The following is a 23,567-nucleotide window of genomic DNA, read 5'->3' as shown; positions in this document are numbered from 1 at the left end:
TGCCTTCAAATTTGACCTTGTAAATCTTATATACATTTTTAGCACCTTTACAAAAACCCTAGTTTTTAAATTTTATTAAAGATCTTACGGTAGTTAATTACTTTTTATTCCTGTTTGTATGACAAAAATACGTTACATCAAAAAAAATCATGATTAAACCCACGGTATTTAAGATTTAAATAAGGAAGTCAGAAGATTAGAAATGAGATGATGGAAATAGTTAAAGGGGAAATTAATAAAGTAAAACAATACAATTTTAATTTGATGGCTCTTGCCTTTAATGCCTGGCTAGTTGTATGAAGAGAGATGGGAAAACAGGAGGAATTGAGGATAGAGAGATGGGCAGAAACAGGGAAAGAGGTAGGGGTTGAGGACTGAGAGAAAAACAAAAGGCATGAACAGAGGAGGAAAGAGATCAAAGCCCGAATCCTGCAATTTACAATACAAAGGGTGGTCCACTGTGCCGAAGTGGAGCTCCATTAAAGTCAATGAAGTACTGCATAGGGGTCCACATATGCTGTAAATTGTAGGATTTGGTCTAAACATCCATGGATAAGGCATTAATTCCATCAGCTTGTGGCTCTATTAAATCTGACTGGTCATTCTGAAGGTATTACTTCTGCTTCTAGGCAGCAGTTTAACAGTAACTGTAGGCAAGTTGCTCCTATTTTCTATAAAGCCCCACAATTTATTTTATGATTGTCTATTATTGTTCCTGCAATATCTCATTTGCTGCATTATCCCACCAAAGGAAATTGTGTACATTATGTTACTCAAGTGAGTGGATTTAAGCTGCTTAGCCATATAAATTACAACAGTGTTCACATGTACCAACTTCTTCTTTGACATTAGAACATGGCCCTTGGAGCTCTCTGTACAAATAGCTAACATCCTGCTGTAAATCTGTTTTCATGCAAGATACATGAATAATAAAAAATAAAAACTCTGGCTCATCCCTATATAACGTGTGACTATTTTCCAACACAGGTTTATCAATATGCAACCAGCACTTGTTCGATACAAGGTGGAGAAGGCAAGATGAAAAATGGCACAGAATGAAGAATTCTGAAATTATGGGCATGGCACAGCTAAGCAAAGAAGAACAAGTAATGAAGGGAGAAAAACGGAACATTGTCTAAGTCAGGTAAGCAATTTAGACCATTACCTAACAATATGTAAGGTGACTGAAGCTTATTCGGATTATGCAAGGATTACAGGTGCGTGCGTGCACACACACAGATATCTGCTGGGACCTCCTTCCTGAGCAGTATTTTCTCTGCATTAATTACAAACATATTTTCTTCTGATATTAAACATGCATTTGACTTGCTTTGAAGCATGAATAACCCCAACTCCAGCACCTAGCTTCACTATGGTATCATGTGAGTGGTACCTAGAAGCATAAATAACACTTTAAAGCAGGGGTAGGCAACCTATGGCACGCGTGCCAAAGGCAGCACTCGAGCTGATTTTCAGTGGCACTCACACTGCCTGTGTCCTGGCCACCGGTCTAGGGGACTCTGCATTTTAATTTAATTTTAAATGAAGCTTCTAAAACATTTTAAAAACCTTATTTATTTTACATACAACAATAGTTTAGTTATATATTATAGACTTAATAGATAGAGACCTTCCAAAAATGTTTAAATGTATGACCAGCACGCGAAACCTTAAATTAGAGTGAATAAATGAAGACTCGGCACACACCACTTCTGAAAGGTTGCCGACCCCTGCTTTGAGGTGACCATTCAGCCAACATTCCCAAGTTACAACTATGCTTATTATTAATGTTACATCATAAAAAATACACATTAATACTGAGAAAGCAGAACTCATATGGATATGCAACTATTGTATAAATGCAAACATAAAGCACTTTGTGCCATTTATTTAAATTACCACAAACTGAGCTATTTCTGCATCTTATTTACTTTGTGTACTGTGAATTTCAGCAAAATATGTGTCCTTTATTTAGATATAAGAAAAGATTAACAGTATTTTCTCTAGTGAGAAAAGCAGCATACTGTATAGAGTCAGAGCTACGCGAGGAGATGCAATGTTCATCAGTTACAAAACTTGTGACTGTCATATTGTAAAATACCATATGATAGAAGATGCTGCATGGAGTTGAAGCTGATTCCATTTGCCATATGGCACATTATTATTTTGTATTTCCTTGGGGAGTGCACTAAAGACTAAAGGAGAACTGAACACTTTCAGGGTGTAGAGAATAATAATCAAAGGTGCATAGTTCTTGATTATAGCAATACAATCTGTAATGGGGGCAGACTGACAGGGGAAACTGAATATTGGAGACTGGATGCATGCTGTAGCACTCTCCAGATAGTGAACAGACAATATAATTAGAGTTGGGCAATTTTTTTTTTCAGTGAATAGTTTATTCACAAAAAAATGCAGTTTTGGATTGACGAACTATTTGCAAATGTGGGTGGCATTTGGAGAATGGTTTTGGCTCCAAAAAAGGGGAGGGAGATTCCAAAGAATGTTTTGACATTTTTTAAATGAAAACTTTCAACATTTTGATTCAAAGCAGCATTTTATTTAGAAATTTAACTAGATTTAACTAAAAATGGGGGAGACATAAAAACACCCCAAAATGACACAAAATGTTTTGTTTTGTTCAATCTAAAACAAACAAAAAAATCATTTCAGTGAGAAACTGAAAAATTGTCATTTTGGATCAACCTGACATGAATTTTTGGGGGCGATTTTTTAGTTCATCCACTGAACTGAAAAATCAGTTATTTGCCTATCTCTAAATATAGTTCAGTTCTACCAGGAACATTTAAAAAGGAAGAAATTGGAAACTATCTTATATAAAAGTCCCATGGACAATCTGAAAGAAATCAAAGCCAGGAAATGCCATGCATAATTCTATATACAATGTCATAATGCAGTTGTCCATCAAATTTTCTGTGGCAATCTACAGAAAACGTTAATCCAATAATCTCTGAAGACGAGACTCCAGATACACAGCTAAAGAATGTGTAGAACTAACCATGAAAAAATAATTTACTGAAAAGTCTTAAAGAAAAGGATCCTAAATTAATCATGGCCTTTTGAAATCAGGGCAAATGAGCAGTTTTCAGGGCATAAAAACCACCCTCCTTTTACAAAATGGCAGATTAATTCACTAGAAAATATTACATATTTAGTCAAATATGTAGGAATGGGATGGCCGTCGCTTCCTGTAGCTCCCATTGGCCAGGAATGGTGAATCGCAACCACTGGGAGCTGCAGGGGGCCGTGCCTGTGAACAGTCAATGTCTGCAAAATCTCTCACGGCCTGCAATTAGCTTACCCTGATGGGCCGCATGCAGCCCATGGGCTGCAGGTTGCCCACCATTGCTCCAGAGTTTAAAATAGAGAGGATCCAGCAGAACTTGTCTGTGACATTACATGCTACCACTACCTAAGTATGAAAGTTACACATCTGTTATACAGGCCTAAGCAACCGAATATCTGTAACCTTTAAAAAACAATTGCTCTCCCACTTGCACCTCCATTTTCCATTCACCTAGAGTACAGCTGGGCAGTTCTGTGGAAAGTTCTGACATGTCAAAATTTCCTTTCATCTCCAAATCACATTAAAAGGTTGCAAGTTTGAAATTTACCACAAAACAAAAATTCTAAGATATTTTGTTTTGGAAACATTGAAAAAGCTTATCAACGTGTTTCATTCTGATAAGGTAGAAATATTTGGTTTCAATTTTGTTTTGACTTTTAAGTAACATTATATTATAAATAAGTTGAAGTGATAAAAGTTACAACGAAATGTTTCAAACTTATTGAAGTAAAACGTTTTGACCTTATTGAAATGGAGAATCCTGTTGATAAATTCCCATCAAAAAATTTAGTGAAGTCAATACATTCCAGCAAAACATTTTCAATGGAATCAACATTTTCCCAATAGAAAAAAGTGTCAGAAACTTTTTTTTTTTTTAAATCAGCTGTACCCTGGAGAGTATCTTTGCTAGCTTTGTCTTTTCCCACAACAGAGCACCGGCACAGTGTTTAGGAAGATGGAACAAATATGCTATATCCAGGGAAACTGGAACATTGCCAGATCCTCACCAACTGCTCACTTTAACTCAGACCCAGGGGGAGGCCTAAATACCTGGCCACAGTAAGCCACTCACATATGATCTCCAGCTTTGATTCTTTCCCACTGCAACCATGATCTCCCATGACAACTAGGTTCCACTGTAACAACAAAACTGTCAATCACTAGCAGGTGGCTCATGATTGTGGGAAGTGCAACTTTTACGGATCACAAGAAGCAAAAATGACCATGGACATAGCTGCTTTGGGAACTACGTGCAAAACTCATTTCTTCAACTTAGCTTTCACTCAAAATTTCTCTACCTGCACAGACAAAAAGACAAAAACAAAACATACCCTCATACACAAACAAAAAACCTAGAAACTAATCAAGCCATTTCTCCTCCAGCCTGAAAAGTATTCAGTATTTTTGAAGGATATTATGATGATGGGGACCATAAAAGTATGAGGGTTGACCAAAGTCCCATTGACTTCAGTAGGAATTTTACCATAATAAAAATTACAGGATTTGGCCCTCAGAATTAAGGGTTCAGTCCTGCAAGATGCTGAGCACTGATTCAGATCTATGCTTAACTTTAAGAATATGAGTATACCATTAAAGTCAATGAGACTGTTGTGATGCTCAGAGTTAAGCATGTGCCTACATGTTTTCCTGGATCAGGGCCAGAGTGCTCAGCACCATGCAGATTCGAGCTCTAAATCAATGTGGGTTGCAGCCATGTGTCTGAGGGGTCCTCAGACTTCTGAAGATAAAAATCTGGACTTATTGATAATGTCACATTCTCTGAGGGCAAATGATTATATCATGACTTTTATATTTTAAATTAAAATAATCCTGATTAGACAACACTAGAAAGAACCGTCTTCATCCAATTGAACTTTTGTGGTTGCATGTTCACTGTAAGAGTGTTTTGGCTCTAAATACCATGGTACGCCATATATAAACAATTTAAGCCTTTACTTCTAGAAATGAATGAAGAAGCCATGCTGCTTATAAAATACATTGGTAGTAAGAAAATATCAGAACAGTCATCTGTTCATATATCAGTCGCCAAAGAAGTGTATTTAGAGTGTCATGGCCAGATGCTCAAGCATCTATGTGATCGAGGATATGTCCATGTTGCAGCTGGAAGCTTGCTTCCCAGCCAAGGTAGACAGACGTGAGCTAGCTCTGCTTGAGCTAGTGCACTATAAATAGCAGTGTGAACGTTGTAGCATGGGCAGCAGCTTGGGCTAGCCACCCGAGCTCAGACTCAGGGGATCGGGTTGGTTTGGACTCCAGCAAATAGTGCCACAATGTCCGCACTACTATTTTTAGAGCACTAGCTTAAGCAGAGGTAGCAGAAGTCTGACTACCCAGGCTGGGAGGCATGCTCCCTGATGCAGTGTAGACATACCATTAGGGTCCTTGACATCAGTTCAAGTACTTCTGTTTAATTCAGTGGGTGTATGATCAGGGATGCAAGTATTTATTATAAATTTTACCCAAAGTGTTTAGTACAGTATGAAGCACAGGGAAGCTTACAATCTCAAGCCCTGATAGTGCAAATACTTATCCATATGAATAGTCCAGCTGAGTTTGCAGTAGGATGAGCCTCAGTCCAAGTATTGCACCTAAAATTTGCATATATATCTAAAATAAATGCCTAGCCATAACATTTTCTATATTGTATAAACAGCTAATAATTTTCCACCACTTCTCAGTCAGAGTCAATCATACTTATTCCCCACTTAGAGTCATAATCTTCTGTTTTTGACATCAGAACTGGTTGCTGTAGAATGACTGTGATGTCACCAGCAGAGGGTTATTATTCAATGGGGAATCAGCAGCATGAGTGATTCTGTTTTCTTGCAAATGTCTTCAGTAAGAGCAAAAACTTCAAAGATATGGTAAAGAAAAAGTACTGTACAATTAGGGCTGATCATGCAATTATTCCAAGTGTGGCACTCTCATTAAAGCCAGTGGGAGTTTTGAATATGGGTTAATTGATGGACCAGGGTTTAAATAGTACATTTTTGTGACACATCATCTGCTTTATAAACCATTTGTGAAATAGTCCAAAATATATCTTTTTAAAAAAAATATGCACTATTAAAACAGAAAATATTTTCAAGATTCTAGATTTTTTTCCCCATAGAATATTTATGTTTGACTCCACATCATAACAACTAGTGTTTGGCAGAATTAGTAGTCGTTTTACCCTGGTACATTTAGAACTTACATCCTTGTAGTTTTGAATATTTTGAATTTCCTTTTACCGATAAAGTCAGTTACCTTGGCAATAAAATTTTCTGTGCTAAAATATAGGATGAAGTTGCTGTCAGGAATTTTGACTGTGAGTGTTCAAACTTGGTACTGAAACAAGAACTTTTTAGAAGGAGAAATGAATAATAATAATAAAAAACCCACACACAACCACCACCAAAAACCCTTTACGGGTATGAAATGGAGTTAACTCAAATTAAGGTTACAAATAATACCAATTGTTGTTCAAATAATGCCCTATGCAACCTAATTATTTTATGATAAACTGGGGAGACTCTTTTTACAACTTGGCACACAGTCCTGATGCAGGTTTAACAGTCCAGAATCACATCAAAGAAAAATAAATGCAAGAGTCTTTGAACTTCAGCAGTGGAAAAGGACCATCTCCAAAGACTATTTGTCAACACAGTTGAGGTTGATGGTCTGATCAATTAAATTTTTTAGAAAGCCATTGCCTTTATTGATATTAGTTATGTGCAGTTTTTTTAGAGTTCTATTTAGTTAAAATAGCTAAAAGAGGTCAAACATTTCAGAGTTAAAAATTCAAATATATTTAGTGGAAAAAAGCACACTTGTTATCTATTAGTAGTGTCACTAAATAACCTAGAGGGCAAAGGGTGATGGTGCCCTCATAACAGAATTTTAAACAGCATGGGATCCAAAGCCTTGACCTAATTACGTATTATGTTAACTATTATAAAACCACAACGGTACATCCCCATGTCTGCTGGGGTTGGACAAAGATACAATATTTAAAAACAGAGCAAGTTATTACATTTACTATATAAATAAGAATAAGATTTTTTTTAGTGCATTTGCCTCTTTATCTTAAACTTTTATTACAAGAGGCTGCAATTTTTTTTAATATAGCTTCACTGAATGGAAAGAATGTGTTTTTGGAAGTGCCCAAGACCTATCTAAATACAGTTATGTCTATTTTAGGGTTTCCTCAGACATGTATTACTCCTTCAAATGTCAGTTATCATGTGCTTCTTACACGAAGATGCTTCTGTTGGGTATTCCAATGTAGGGTGAGCAGCTGTTATTACTGCTCTGGTGATTCATTTTAAGGCGTCCTACATTTGATGGAATATAAAGGGCAGATAAAGCTACCAATGACTAGCAAAGTATATTAAAGAAAATATTTAGGATTTCTCTGACTTTCTGAACTGAGAATATTCTCAGCAGAAGTTGATCCAGCTGTTGTTTTCACAATGTTAAATTTTAGTCAGTGCCATCTATTTATACCATCGACAATTGATCACACTCTCATGGCAAATGGTTGGCTAAGTTTGTGCTTGCAGCTGCCCACCCAACAGGGACTGAGATTGCTACGGGTCAGAACAGAGTGAACATCACCTGCGAGCTAGGGGCTGCCTTACACTGCTCTCAAGTGACCTTTTCTGGCTGGCACTTTGATGGGGTCTGAAGGAAGTCTATTCACCTCTCTTGACACAAGCAAGGTGGCTATGACATGTCACTTTTTTGGAGAAGTATAAGTAAAGGACTTCTAGAGAACACCGTTGAAAAATCATCATGTCAAATGACACTGTGAGCCCACTTTGCAAACATAGGATCTAAATGTGATTTCTGAATTTTACATTGGGCCTGTCAACTCAATTACTAAGGTACTAAACTGTTTTACATTCTTTTGTACCCGTGTGAATGCCAAAACGTGGTGTTCGAAAGGCCTATTTAAAGTTCATTGACTGGCAACTGTTCTTGGAAAAAGGAACAGAATTTAAAAGCCATTTACAAGTTCATGCAAACTAAAACATAATTATACAAATAGATAGGTAATGAATTCTTTCTCACTGAATTTTGCTTTAAATAATTTTGCTACTATTTAGATACCACAGCGGTGAATGTGCTATAAGGCCACAATTCAGGAAAGCATCCTTATGCACATGCTTATGCCCTACATGCTAAAAGTTAAGTATATGTTTAGGTGTTGTCCTGGATTGTGGCTGAAATGCTCAGATAAGACCTGGACATTTTTATTTTTAAAGATACTTCTCTGCCATAAGACCAATTATACTACTAACTATACAGACTGCTTTAGAAATAAATATGCAATATGGTATAAGTCGACATCAAGAAGGAAAAACAGTTAGTTTTTTTTTTAATCTGAGAATATAGCAAAATCAAACACTGCATTAATAGTGAAAAATAGCGCTTTTGTAATTGCTTGATTACCCCATCAAAGGACAATCTGATTTCCATGAAATGAATTAAAACATAAGAGGCATAACGCCCCCCCCCGTTTATTATTTTTTTTACTGTTTAGAATTTTATTGAATTTTGTTTGACACCACAGATGATAGTAAATGTGATTAATTGCCTTTCATAATTGGAGTTTCATTCCAGCGGTTATTGCTTGTCAGTATCAATTAATAGCTCCACAAAAGCCTCATTCATTTCACAATATTAAAGAATGATGGCTTGTGGGAATTATGCTAGACTAGCACTTTCAATTAGATTTTGAATATTACAGTGTACTGAATAATAGTTTATGGTTTTATAATAATAAGTGGTGATGGGTTATTGTTGTATTGTAATCACTCTAATTACATATATATATGTTTATCTGGAGGATTGTCATTATAGTACTCATATTTAAAAATAGACAATTGTATGTAATTAGTCCTTTAAAACTATAGCTTTTTTGGTCTGTAGCATTAGAAAAGATTTTGACTGTCACAATTACATAGCTTTTGTCTCAATACTTAGTGGACAAGTAATGCTAGTCAGCACTCTCCTTTAAAAATTAAAATATAGAGTCTTGAATATGCTAATATAATGTTAAGGGTAGCATGAGTAGAATAAAGTTTGTCATATTGTGTTTGAAAGACTAAAGACTTCAAGGACTAAAATTTTAAAAATCATGTTCCTACTTTTAGGTACCCAGTTTGACAATTTTGACCTGGAATCCATTTTTTATTCGTCATAGTTTAAACTATACCTTATATCTTGGTAACCAATATAGACTGTTGGACAATATATTTCTGTGTGCCATATTGCTGCTTACATAACAATATTTAGAAAGTAACATTATTTAGTGGGCAGTGTTGCTGTGCAACAGTGCACAAACACACAATTATTGGCCAAACTTGTGAAGCCAAAACTCAGCTTGATAGCATTTCTGTGTTTGAATGTAACTTAACTTTGGAACACCACTTCTGATCAATTTCAGAATGTCAGGGAATGTTCTAGACATTCATGGGCAGAACTCTATGGGTTTGTGTGTGTGTGAAGGGGAAACTGGAAAACTAGAAGGGAAGAAGTGGGGGAGCCTCTGGAATTTGTTTAGCAGAGCCACAGCTGCAAGCACTTCTGCAACTGTCTGTAGATCAGACAACTAGTTGATGACACCCTCTGATACCTTCCAACATAATATCTCCGTCCATTATCCCAATTTAGTCCTCCCAATAAAAGATATCTCACCAACCTTCTCCCTCTAATATCCTGGGACCAAAATGGTTACACTACCACTGCATACATCCTCCCAATAGCATTTAACATGTTGACAACCTGAATCATAGAATATTAGGATTGGAAGGGACCTCAAGAGATCATCTAGTCCAACCTCCAGCTCAAAGCAGGACCAATCCCCAAATCCTGAAGTGGCCCCCTCAAGGATTGAACTCTCAACCCTGGGTTTAGCAGACCAATGCTCAGACCACTGAGCTATCCCTCCACCTAGAGAAAAACAAGATTAATAATGGTGGGAAGAGTACAGATGCAGCCCATGACATGAGGGAAAATGTGGGGTGTTGCTATTGATTTCAGTAGGGCCAGGATTTGGCCCATGGATCATCTGACACAATTCAACAATTATTGGTAAAAACAAACAAGCAAACAAAAAATGTTGAGAAGTAGCTTTTGAAAATTAACATTTTAACTAATACACATATATATACACTCCTGGAAGTGCTGCTTGCACAAGGCTCCCATTGACCTCAGTGACATATGATGCATTGAGAGGAGTAGAAATTTTGATTAGAAGATTAATAACTGGCTGACGCAATTGTGTTTATTCAAATATGCTATAATAATTTGCTGATATTTCTTTACTTTGTTTTCTAAGTTAAGTTTGTTTTCTTTACTTTGAGCCCATTCATGAAAATTCTTTTAGATTCAAAGTCAAGAAAATTACAGAAATGCGATCTGATGCTGATCTCACTTATTTTCTTCCACCGGCTGAAGTTACACCAGTGTAAAACCAGCCTAAGATCAGAATCATCCCCTGGTGCAGTAAATTATTATGGCATATCAGGCTAAATAAAAATTGAACAAAGTAAGCAATCGAGGAAGAGTCTACGGAAATTTTAGGTCAAAACTTCATAGTATATCCTGTTTAAAGTACTTATTTTTTAACCAATCATGCTCATTTAATTCATTATCCAGGAGTTTGGATGCTTACCAACTGTTATCTAAGCCTCTTTGAAAGACTTCCAGTCAGATTTTCAGACTAATCTGTTTAGAAATATTTTCTCTCACTGTATTTTGGTGTCATTATTTCTTTGTTTTACAGAGGCCCAAAGTTAGGATTGAGTCCTCATTGTGACAGGTGCTGTACAAACAGTTTCGGTTCTAGATGAAAGCAACTGCAGTATGGCATATAAACAAGAGAGAACATTAACTGAAGATTTTCAAGTTTCAAAAAGTATTTATTTTACCTAAACTTATTTTCCTATCACTTCTTTTTTCACTAAGAATTTTGGGGGAAATAAAACACCCCATAAGAAACATCATCAGAAGACACGGTCTAATAAATCCATCAATATAAGATTCAAAATACCACTAATTATTAAAGAGATCAAAGCATACTGTGTGCATGCTAATAATTTCGTACAAAAGGAAAATAAAGAGTTCCAAAATCCAATCCAGTTCTCTTATATTCAGATCTAAATCTACTAAACGTTTAATCTTTATATGCTAGGACACAAATTCAGGCATCACAGCTACTGTAGCGTCAATCTTCATCCCTTATTCATACACATCAGTCACTCTGCCCAGTAACTCTCAGGTCTCTTATAACACCAACAAAAAAATATTACGAAGATAGGTTTTCCATCTCCAGCAATGTATTACTGCTACGAAGCTATCATTTTACTATAGCAAAATTTCTGTGGAATGTTCTTTTGTAAGAGTAAAATGCAGTTTTATTTTAGATTCTCTGGATGCCTTAAACTCAGGCTCTCTTGGCTCATTTCCCCCAAAACATCTACCTAAAAACATCCACTGGGGCATTACAGGTCTCCCTCTACGTAAAAAAAAGTCATACTAGATCCTCTTAGACTCACAACTGTATTCAGTCTCCCCCCGCAAAAGGCAGAATCAGACTTTACGCTTGTACAAGGAGTCTTTAGCTAAGTTGAACCAGGTACAGTGCATAGCTCTTGAGCAGTGAGATAGAATTTCTTCCTCACTCCTTCCTGGCATCTCCTGGCCAGCTGCACAGAGGGAGAAATGCAGTGGCTCTGTGGAGTCTCCTTCCTCACTCGTGCTGTGGGTGGTGGTGTAGCTATCTGGGGAAAGTTCATAAGAGGGCACCTTATGTCTCCTTAGACCTTTGCATGACTGCACAAACTAGGCCACAGTCTGAACCATAATATCAAACCCAGGCATTGTGTTAAAATGACGCTTCATTTGACTTTACATCTCAACCAATGTTCAAAGAATGCATCCTTAGAGCACAGAGAAATGTCAGCTATGTACATTGGGTGAAATCCTTGTTCCACAAAAGTCAATTGGAGTTTTGTCATTAACTTAAATGGGTCCATGATTTCTCCCCTGGTCTTCAGCTCCTCTTCCCACCAAGAACCCAATCCAACCTTCCAACTACAGATTCCTTTTTGTCCTCTCCTCACAAGAGATTACCTACTTTTCAGCCTCCTGATACTTCAATATCCCAATTCCCTAAATACACTAATCTGACACTCCTCTCAATGCTGATCCCATCCCAGCTCCCTTCCCAGCAACATCACCGCTTCCTTGCTCCCACTCTCTTCTTTCTGATCCTGCAGAAATGTGCTCCCAATTGATCTGCTTCCTTCTACTGATAGTTTTTAACTTGATGGTCAAGTCAAAACTGCAAGCAAGGAGGCTGTCACCTGAAGAACACATGCTTGAGGATTAGTAAGGATTTCTGGCAGTGGGCTGGGTAGATCAGTACTCCCACTATTTAAGAATCATGAATGCAACTGGTCTTTTAAAATCCAGTTTCTACTTGGAAATGGGCATTTTTCAAAGGGGTAGGACAAAGAGGACACTAAGGTGGAAATTGTGCCTCTTAGATGCTAAGCATACAGTAATTAATAGAGCTGAAGTAAGTTTCAGAGTTTTGTGCAATTTCATTCTGGTTAGAGACACTGCAGCATGTTTGATCTGGTGAAGATATTTGTCCAGAAATGCTTCACCCATCATATAACTGCAGATACGTTTCTCTGAGATTCTTTCAGTTGTGGTCTCCGGTTGAACTAGTTTGGATTCTCAAATGAAAGCCTAGGTTTTATTTTCATAATGTCTGAGACCATAAGCTAAAAAGTGTTAAAAGTTGTGGAAGAATTGCACAATGATGTGACTCAAAAGAAGTCTCTTTAAAAGAGGAATTATTCTTACAGCTTGGCACAGAAAGGGGGAGACCACTGGTTATTACAAGTGAAAACTTCATTTTGAGAGTGTCAGCTTTTTGTGCTCATTTAGAATTGGTATTTATAGGCCAAATTTCACTCTCCGTATCATGTATGATTATTGATTTCCACTGGATTGATATGTGTAACTGACTCAGAATTTGGTTTTGTGTATTTAGTTTGTTGACGTTTTTCTGTGGGTTGCAATTATGTCATCTAAAAGGAGGTTTGGGGGGGTTGGGTTTTGTTTTGTTTTTTTTAATTAGACACTATGTCTGTTAGGGAGCCCTCAAAGCTATTATCTGCTATGAAATTTTCCCAGTGCTGGACAGGAATCTTTTTTCAGGTGTATGATTCATTGTTGAGAGATATTCTTGTCATCACCGACCTACAAATTCTAATGCGCAAAAGTTACTTTTTCCTCATTATTCTGTGGCTCATTTTGTACAAACAGCTTTGAAACAAGACATAAATTTTTGACAGTGAGTGTAATTAACCATCTGAACTATTTACCAAGAGTCATGGTGGATTTTCCATTACTGACAATTTTAAAAGCAAGATTGGATGTCTTCCTAAAATATCTCCTCAGGAATTATTTAGGGGAAGTTCTATGGCCTGTGTTATGCAGGAGGTCAGACTAGATTATCACAATGGTCCCTTCTGGCCCTGGAATCTATGAAAAAGGCTTATAAAGGCTCAGAGTCTTTGCTACTTTTTCTTCTAATGGACTGAATGCAAAGAACACTCTAAAGACACCACAGCAACATAAATCTTTCTGTATTACTTTAGATATTTTTTGTTACTAACAGTAATGTGCAAAACATTAATGGCAGCTATTTTTATTTACAAACATTTTTTAAGCACCAGGGGGAATGGGTTTCTCTTCCAAGAAAACTGCAAGTGAAGGGGGGAATCTGAGGGAGGAGGGTTGGGTGGGGACAGCAGATCTCAGAGTCTTACAGGCAGCCTGCATGAGCAAAGATCCTAGTTTCTGAATTCTGTTCTTTCTCACAAACCTTTGCAAGCTCTTCCGTGCTTCAAGCCTTTAGATAATCAAGATATTAATATCTGTAATACCTTAAGACTCACCAAAATGCATACACTGCAGCAGCTGATGCCAGGCTTCTTTGGAGAGCTGCCCCCGTATTTTGTTTTCCATTGTTAGCAACTGCAACTATAGAATAGGAAAACTGAGCAGCAACATCTGCTGGAGGTAAAAAATTGAGGAGAAAAAAATCTAACACATGAATTATTGATAGATTCCTCTTAGTTGAAATGAAAGTGAGGTGGTTATAATATTTTTCATAACCTCAGCCAGAATTCGTCCAGGGCTTGGAGGCTCCTATGCTTGTAAGGCATGAGGTGCACTTCCCTCTTGTGTCCAGCCAGCTGCACTTGCTATGCTAGTGTGAAAGGTAGATGAAGCAAATGCCATCTCATGTGGCACATAGCATCCATGGGGGCTATACTCTCCTTCAGGATTCTGGACAGCCTCTGGGGTTGGGGATACCTTTCCTCCCAGCCATGTGCAGACTGGCAGGGATCTGGCTCTTGCCATTCTAATGCCTTCACTAGAGACTGCAAAGGGGGAACGGTGGAATGGAAGGGATTTGTGTAGGGGTGTGGTGGGAACGGGCAGGGAGAGTCCATGTCCCCACCTCACTACCATACAGCAGTACTGGCCAGACATGGAGAAAAGTGCATGTTGCAGGCTGATAGCATGGCTGCTGAAACTTATCCTTTCCAGGAGGAATTCTGGGGAGAGACCTTCAGGGAGGGGATTCCCTTGAGGAGCAGAGATGTCCTCACTGAGCAGCAGAGTCAGAGCAGGTGAAAGCAGACGGCAGAGAGGCAAACTTCCCCAGGCCAGACAGCCATGGCTGGAGAGGGCTGAAGGCCGAGAACAGCAGCAGGGGATGTCTGCTGGCTCTTTGAGAGCCAGAAAGGGCTGAAAGCCAGGGAATGATGGAGGCGTGAGCTCACTGATGTCTCTGGCCAAGAGCTGGGACTACATCTGGGAAAGAAAGAACTGAGGTGGAAAATTACATGAGCAGGTAGGGCTGGGAGGCGCCATGGGGAGAGATTTGGAGCCATACCTGAGTGTCTAAATGGGGTGGGAGACACTGGAACTGTACCAGAGAGCCAGAGCATGGTGAGAGACAGTGGAGCTGTACTTGGTGTGTGGATGGACTGTGAGGACTTGAAATATTGAAGTCCAATACTGTTTGGACAGTGCTGGGGAATTCTGGATTATTGCGGTGGGACTTTTGTAATAAACAAACCCTGGAAAGAGCTATTTATACTCCAAGAGCTTGTGTGGCGCTACTGAGGATTCTGGAAGAAAGGAGAAAATTAGAGAGGTTGTGCTATGGCCTACCAAAGGAGAGGGCCCCAGCAGGGCCTCTGACGTAATGGTGGAGAACATAGGCAGGCATTTGGCTATTGGGAAAAAGGAGACTGCAAGTGCCCAGAATAGGGAAATCAATGCAGTAGGCTGTTTGCAGGACCACCCTGAGGCCATGCAAGGGAACATGGGGCAGCTGCCCTACAACAGTGATCCATATTAAGCAGGCGGCCTCTGAGCTTATTTTACTTTCTTTTGTGACTGTGATTGTTCTGACGTGACACATGGACTTCATTCATGTGTAATATGTATGTGACTAAGTACATACTGGTTAGCTTGTGTACAGCTGAGCAGTCTTGGGGTTACAAATGAATGCCTTACCAGATGACCATATCCCACATCTGAATTCTAGAACTGGCACCAATGTTAAGTATGTTTAATTCAAATACCAATTTATGCATCCAAATATAGGCTTTGGATGTCTTATTATGATGCCAGTGTTTGAAATTTGAGTCTAGAGTATTAATTCTAATTATGTGCAAAAATTACTTGGAAAGAATCGCTTGGCTGCCATTCTCATTGTGAGGGGCTGGGAAAGCGGAGGACATCAAATGTTTGCTATGACTTAATATTTATAGGGACTGTGTAGTTACATTTAGATGCTTTTTGTAAGTGCCATGAAAAGAGCAATTTATTGTGTAATACTGTATGTCAGGGTCTGTATTTGCATGTCACCGTAAGGCTTATCCAATCCATTGATTTTGAGAATTCCCGTTCTTCCAACTCTTCCTTCTCACCTTCCATAACTTATGATTAAAAAGCAGGGGAAAGCTCCTAGGAGCTTTACTAGCAGGAGATAATTGTTCTATACTCTCTGCAGTATCTTCTTCAGTAGTATAACATACTTCAGCTGGTAAGGGTTAATTACTTTGTGCTCTTGTAGGTCAGTCTCCTGAGGAGTGAAATTAAGGAGAACATAGGCAAATTTTTGAACATTATAAGCTTATTTTGTGCACTCGTAGCAGCCGTTTCTTAGAATATGAGACAGGGAGTATTGGACCTGGGTTCTATTCCAGACTGCACAGGATTTGATACTCACTGATTGCATCAATAGTTAGAAATACCTCTTTCGACCTAAGACTGACAAGATGATTACATCCTTTCCTCTCAGTGGCAGACCTTTCCTCAGTCATCTGTTCCTTTACTCCTGCAAGAGGCTCTAAAAGCTACTGCAACTAGATGTAACACAAACTCAAAGACTGACTCGCCATATCCTTCCCTCCATGTCACTTATGCTCATCTGGAACTAATGGTTCCAGAGGCTAAGCTTGCTGGAGCTGGAGACAGAGTATTCTCAGTGGCAGGAACATAACTCTGAAACTCTGGAAATAGACTTCGAGGCAAACTTGGCCATATTTAAGAATGGTTGCAAAATACATCTTTTACCCCAGACCTCTGAATTAATATAACATGAAATATCAGGCAGTTAGCTGTCTGACTAGTTCTTCTTCCTGTTAGCCATCTCTAAAACTGCAGGTTATAGGATATTTTGTACCTCTTAACAGGAAATGCTAATGACCTATGTTAAGCTATGTAAAATGTGCACAGATAGTATGGCAGTGGGTGCTGTATTCATGATTCTCATATATTGACCTCAAAGCATCTTACCAAGGAGGGTATGCATTAGAAGTCCCATTTTAGAGTTTGGATAAATAAGGAAGAGAGTTGGAGTGATTAAGCACAGAAAGTAAAGCCAGGTCTACACTTAAAACATTCATCAGTAAAGTATTATCCGTTAGTAGTGTGATTTCTGCCCCGCCCCACATACACACATTTTTGTACCAGCAGAAGCTATAATTTACATGCAGTTATATAAAAAAAAAGTGCTTTTGCCTATATAGCTTATTTCATTAGGAACTGGTATAGTTATACTGGAAAATCCTCCTCATGTAGAAAATTGAGCTGGTCAGATTTTTTTTCCTGAGAAATTTTGACTTTTCATAAAAGAATCCAAACACTTGAAAAGCAAAAATTTTGTTTTGAGGAAAGCAGATATTTTCTGCTAAAATCTTCATTTGTTGAAAACCTAATTTTCTAATGAAAAAAAAGTTTGATGGGAAATTTTTGAGCAGCTGTAATAGATAACTCATTTTCAGTAGGTTTAGGCTTCATCTCAACAGGGCTCCTTCTTTTCCCTGTGGCTAGTATGGCTACTAGACCATGCAGCAATAAAGTAGATTTGGAAGAATGCCACCTGTTTCTTCTCTATCAAGTACCTTTATCAGTCTCAACCATGTAAAACTGCAGGTGCATTTACTTCCAATTATAATAGCTGATACTGTCCAATATTTTCCCTCATCCAGCGTTGCCAGGCTAGGTGTTCTGGATAAAGTTTGGGTAAACTCTGGGCTGCATTCCTACATTTAACCAAACCCTGAGTCTCTCTTAGATGCAGAAGGTCTGAACCTTACACCTTTAAAATCAGGATTTAAATTTAGGATAAAAGTTGGCAGAGTTCAGATCTGTCAACCCACAAACAGCTGAGTTGGGCTTACTACAGTGACTGATGGGGAGACTGTCCTATAGAGCAATAAACCAATAGGGGAGTTTTTTCTTATAGAATTCACTTAGCAATCTATACTAATTCCTCTACTATCCCATTTCCTTGTGGATGGGAAGTCTGGAATATGCTTGAAATAATACATATCAGAGCAGCTTGGAATTATGAGCTGATAAAATGTGGCCCACTGTCAGTGATTAATTCTTCTGGAAAGCAAAAATAAGATGTCATCCAACTTTTTATAAACTCTTGACTTGTGAGTCTACTGAGGAGTAGAATGTCTACAAATTTAAATAACAAATAGTAACCGATTATCTGATAGATACACCTATTTTTTCACACGGGTCTAATGTTTACTCTTTTCCAAGGGCTATGAGTAAAGCTGTTAGAATGAGAGGTTCTTTGAACTGTGTCTTTCTAATAATTCTGCAAGACTTGCATAATTATAAAATCTAACACAGAAACAAGATATGAAAGAAATAAAAGAATTGAAGAACTGAAGTCACATTAAACTGACAAGCATATTGGCAGTTGGGTGAAAGGTCAGGATAGTGCCTGCAGAATTGATAGTTCCTAAACTTTGTTTTAAACACAAAGGTTCATTGTTTGTTTTGTTTTTTTCAGAAAATATAGTTCAATTGAAAATGAAATTTTTCATGGAAAATTTTGATTTTGATGGCATTTTTCAAATTTCTGAAATTTTTCAACATCACAACTTTTGGAGAAAAAACAGAATTTTTCATTTCAGAAAATGGGGAATTTGTGTTCAAAACTTTACCTTCTCTCGGATAGTCACAGTTTCTGAAAGGAAGATCTCAACTTAAAAAACATTTAAAGACACAGTTTTCCAACTGTCAAAAGTTGGAAGACAGCCAGAAAGCATGAGAAAGCGATAAAAAAAAAATACCACTTCCTTACACTTTATTACTGTTTCCGAACATTTTAATAAAGTGTGGAAAATTTCTTCCCCCCTAAATTTCCTCACTTTCTGACTGTTTTCCAAATTTGGCCAGTTGGAAAACAATCAGTGTGTTGAAAATGTTAGGGTTTGTCTACATGATGGGCTGATGCTCTTTAGAACTCACATCCCAGTAGAGGGAAATAACATGCTGTGCATTAATTGGTCTATGTAGGCCTTGCTGGTAAAGGTTTCCTCATGCTCTTTAACAAACAGCACTACGTTAAAGCATGCCAGCAGGATCTACATGGATTAATTAATGCACAACAAGTTAGTGCACATTGGGAATCACACCACTGTAAAGCATGTTACCCCACCACATTGACAGACAATTACTTTCAGAAAGACAAACATTTTCACCATTAAAAGTATCATCATCAGTGTTTAACTGTATCTTACACTTATTATTTACCAACTGTTTCAAATTAGGTGACACTATAAAGCCCTATGAAGATAAATGTATTTATCTGCATACAATACTCCATTACTTAGGGAGGAAATCACACATTGTGCCATTTGGTGTTGTAAATTTAACTAACATTTTGGTCTCTCATTGTACAACTGAGGGAAGATTCAGAATGGAAAGTTGAAAAATGGAAGTTTTGTGCTGAAACTCTCTCTCAAACTAAACTACTCTTTGGTGATGTTGGAGTGATGTTATAATATTATACATATTATAATATTGAGCATTGCATATCCTCAAAGTCATATGCTTTATGAATACATGGCTAATTCCTTAGTGTGTCCCCTTTCTGTTTCACATTCTACTTGCAAATCATATTCTCTGTGAACCAAAGCTAACATTTTTCATGTCTGTGCTATGCAATGAAAGTGTAATTTTTAGTAGGAGCCAATAATTTCCATGTGAATAGGGCCTTTATAAAACATATTTTAACACTCCTGCAGATTAATAATGTGTTAACAGAAAAAGATATGTTGAGCTTAGCACAATTATACTTCCATCCCAATTATACTGTGACATTAAATCTTGTGACATTTAATAAGAAAGGCCATTTCACCCATGGCTACATCTACTGCTGCAATTTATGCAACAGTGTTCCCTTAGAAGAGATTATTTTTAAAAAGAAGACATTATAACATGCTAGGGCCAATATAAATTAAATAAGGTGTAGCGGAATATAAAAATTGTTAAATTATGATTACCTGGTACCTGAGACAAAAAGAAAATGAATTAACTATGCCGATATGGATGAATGTCTAAATTGTACTGAATGCAAATTAAAAAAATAAGTAAGAGCCAGTAAGGCAGATAGAGGGCCAAATAATGAAACTGTTAGATTGCAAACCTTATGGGGTGGGGACCATCTTTTTGTTATGGGTTTATACAGGACCTAGCATAATGGGGACCTGATCCTTGGTTGCAGCCCGTAGGTGCTACAAAAGAAATAATAAAGAAAACAAAACTCTTAACTGAACCTCTGCATTAAGCAAAACTTTTCCTGGCATCCCTGAACTAAGTCATTGGAGTAAGTCAGTGGGAATTTCATTTAAGGAAACACTGAGAAAAGACCTCTGGATCTGGCCCAAGATTTGTAAAATGAGGGGCAGGGCCAAAGTTCACTTCAGAGACTAAGTCTGCATTCTAAATGCAAGTGAGTTCATTGGGATTTCACTTCAGCCTCTTGAAGTCACAAGTTAACAATGATAGTGTGGTGATAGGTGCCTTCAAAAGGTCTGTAGCAGTACACCAACCAACTCTCAGTTTAAGATCAAACCTTTCAAATGCAGATGCCTAAAATTCAGCACCTGAGTAAGTGGCCTGGTTTTCAAAAAAGATGCTGAGCCTTATTTAGTTCAGTTATTTAGGTGCCATCTCTAGGCCAAATATTTCAAACTTGGAGCCTAGACATCCAACACTTATCTCTGCTACAAGTGCTGTGGACTGTAGAACTGGACTCCAGATGAAGAAGACTGGATAAACTAGTCCATCATACTGTTTGGGCTCACACAATTGCCCTAGAAATACAGACCTTTTATATCTTTTGTTAATCTCTGTGACTTCTAAGCACCAAGAACAGCTATTTCCCAGTTTTTCCCTGACTTTGAGATGTAAAGCATTACATATGTGGTTCAGATTAAAAAAAAGCAAAACTAGGGTGACCAGATATCTCAATTTTATAGGGACAGTCCAGATTTTTGGGTCTTTTTCTTATGTTGGCTCCTATTACCCCCTCTCCCCTGTTCCGATTTTTCACACTTGCTGTCTGGTCGCCCTAAGCAAAACGAAAAGCTCAGAAACTTGTAAATCCTTCCCAAAGCTAAAAAAAAGTTGAAGTATTTCTATTCCAAAATATTACAGGACATTTTTTTCTTATAGGGCATGCATATATGTGTAGGGAGAAGAAGAGGTTGGGTCACAGGGGACTATTTGCTCCTGTATGTATGAGGACAAAAGTTCATTCATCTGAGCCAACTACAGAGCATCCCACATTCCCATTTCCTTTGGGTGGGCTGGATGAGTGATTCATTGGGTTGAGATTTTCAAAGAAGCCTAAATCTCAGTGGAGTTTGGTTCTTAACTAAACTTCCTTTAGCTCCTTTGGAAAAAATCACAGCCAAGTTGTAGCCAAGTTATGGAAACATTAAAAAAAATGATACTACGATAATAAGCAACTTACATGTGCCTATGAATAAATTAGTTAACTAAACCGTGGCATCTAGAATAAAAGGAGGCTTTGGCAATCACACCCTACCTATCAGACTTCACAAGATCTTCAACTTAAAGCTTAGTAGAGAGATCATGCACAATGACAATATTACAACTTAGTAGAGTGGTTTCATTTCCACTGGTTGCAGACATACATCTATCAAAGATTTATGTCTGTATCCAGTGGAAGTGAAAGACTCTGCCTTGGGAAGATTTTCTTTAAAAGTAAGATCTGCAGGCTACCTCATTGTCATACTCAACTGAGTAACTAGTTTTTCTGTTTCTCTGAGTGCTCGGGGAGAGGGTCAGATTCCCCTTCCTCAGAGCGCAGTGGGGCAAAATACCATTGAGATTTATATGGTTCAACTCCAGAGACTCATTTTAAATTAATTTTTTAGGGGTCTGTCATAAACAGATAGCTAAGGGTTAATGTCTCTTTCACTTGAAAAGAAGTAACCTGAAACACCTGACCAGAGGACCAATCAGGAAACAAGACTTTTTCAAATCTGGGTGGAGGGAAGTTTGTGTGTGAGTCCTTTGTTCTGGTCTTGTATCTGTCCCTCTCGGCTATGGGAAGGATTTCTCTATTTCCTGCTTTCTAATCTTCTGTTTCCCAGTTGTAAGTACAAAAAGATAGGTTTGGTTTTTTGTAGTTACATGTGTGTAGTTGCTGGAGTGCTTTGAATTGTATTCTTTTTGAATAAGGCTGTTTATTCATATTTCTTTTAAGCAATTGACCCTGTATTTGTCACCTTAATACAGAGAGACCATTTTTTATGTATTTTTCTTTCTTTTTACATAAAGCTTTCTTTTTAAGACCTGCTGGAATTTTTTCTTTAGTGGGGAACTCCAGGGAATTGAGTCTGTGCTCACCAGGGAATTGGTGGGAGGAAGAAGTCAGGGGGAAATCTGTGTGTGTTAGATTTACTAGCCTGACTTTGCATTCCCTCTGGGTGAGCGGGGAAGAGAGATTAGCTGTCGGTACTTCTGTTTTCCAAGGCTGGAAACGGGGAGGGTGGAATCCCTCTGTTTAGATTCACGGAGCTTGCTTCTATGTGTCTCTCCAGGAACACCTGGAGGGGGGGAGGGAAAAGGTTTATTTCCCTTTGTTGTGAGACTCAAGGGATTTGGGTCTTGGGGTCCCCAGGGAAGGTTTGGGGGGACCAGAGTGCCTCAAAACACTCTAATTTTTTGGGTGGTGGCAGCTTTACCAGGTCCAAGCTGGTAACTAAGCTTGGAGGTTTTCATGCTAACCCCCATATTTTGGACGCTAAGATCCAAATCTGGGACTAGGTTATGACCTGAGTGGCAGTGGTGAGATAGATAGAATCCAGAAGCCAGTAGGAATATTATATTTTTCTTTTCTCTGCTAGGGGCTTTTTAGCAGAGAGAAACAGTTTGGTTTTAAAGGGAACCAGAGAGATTTTTTTTCTCTGCTCTCTCTTGCAGTTTCTGGCTTGCATATTAAGCAAGGAACCATTAAGCTGTGACAAAAGGGTCTTTTGTGACACAATAGCACTCCCATTAGGAGTCAAATACCAGCACTATACACATGCAAATAAAGTGGTTTTTCTGGTTTACTTTACATTTAAAAGATTAGCTAGAGGAAGAAAGGGAAAAAGGCACTGTTGCTAGGCAGACCCCAGGAGGCAACAGAGAACCTGCAGTTCAGAAGATAAACACCGGAGGGCACCCCAACACAAGAAAACAGGAACCATGCCTACCAAGACAAAAATGGAGGCCGAAGAACAAATCAAAGAAGCTGAACACAGGCGAGAACTGGAAAAAAGACTACAAGAGATGGAGCTGAGAGAAATTGAAAGAGAGGCAGCCTACAAGAGAGCAAGCAGCCAAAGATGCAGACCACCAAAAACAGCTGGAACTCCAGAGGGAAGCCCACCGACAGGCCATGGAATTAGAAAAGGCTAAACAAAACACAGCCAACCCTAACAACCCTGCACCAATGATTGTTCCACAGCACAGGAAATTTCCCACCTACAAGGCAGGTGATGACACTGAGGCCTTCTTGGAAAATTTTGAAAGAGCCTGTCTT

The 23,567-nt window shown here is 38.2% G+C and overlaps 1 protein-coding gene across 1 annotated transcript in view; it reads left to right on the top strand.

Moving 5' to 3' along the window:
- B3GALT1 (beta-1,3-galactosyltransferase 1) overlaps positions 1–23,567 on the top strand; it is a 347,043-nt gene that overhangs the window by 151,509 nt on the left and 171,967 nt on the right. The window contains exon 2 of the mRNA XM_030580774.1: positions 988–1,144. The gene's annotated coding sequence lies outside the window, so the exon portion shown is untranslated. The remainder of the gene's footprint in view (positions 1–987; positions 1,145–23,567) is intronic.

Source organism: Gopherus evgoodei, chromosome 11 (assembly GCF_007399415.2).
Source record: "Gopherus evgoodei ecotype Sinaloan lineage chromosome 11, rGopEvg1_v1.p, whole genome shotgun sequence".
In the NCBI taxonomy this organism is placed as follows: Eukaryota; Metazoa; Chordata; order Testudines; family Testudinidae; genus Gopherus; species Gopherus evgoodei.
This window is presented reverse-complemented; position numbering and strand designations above follow the sequence as displayed.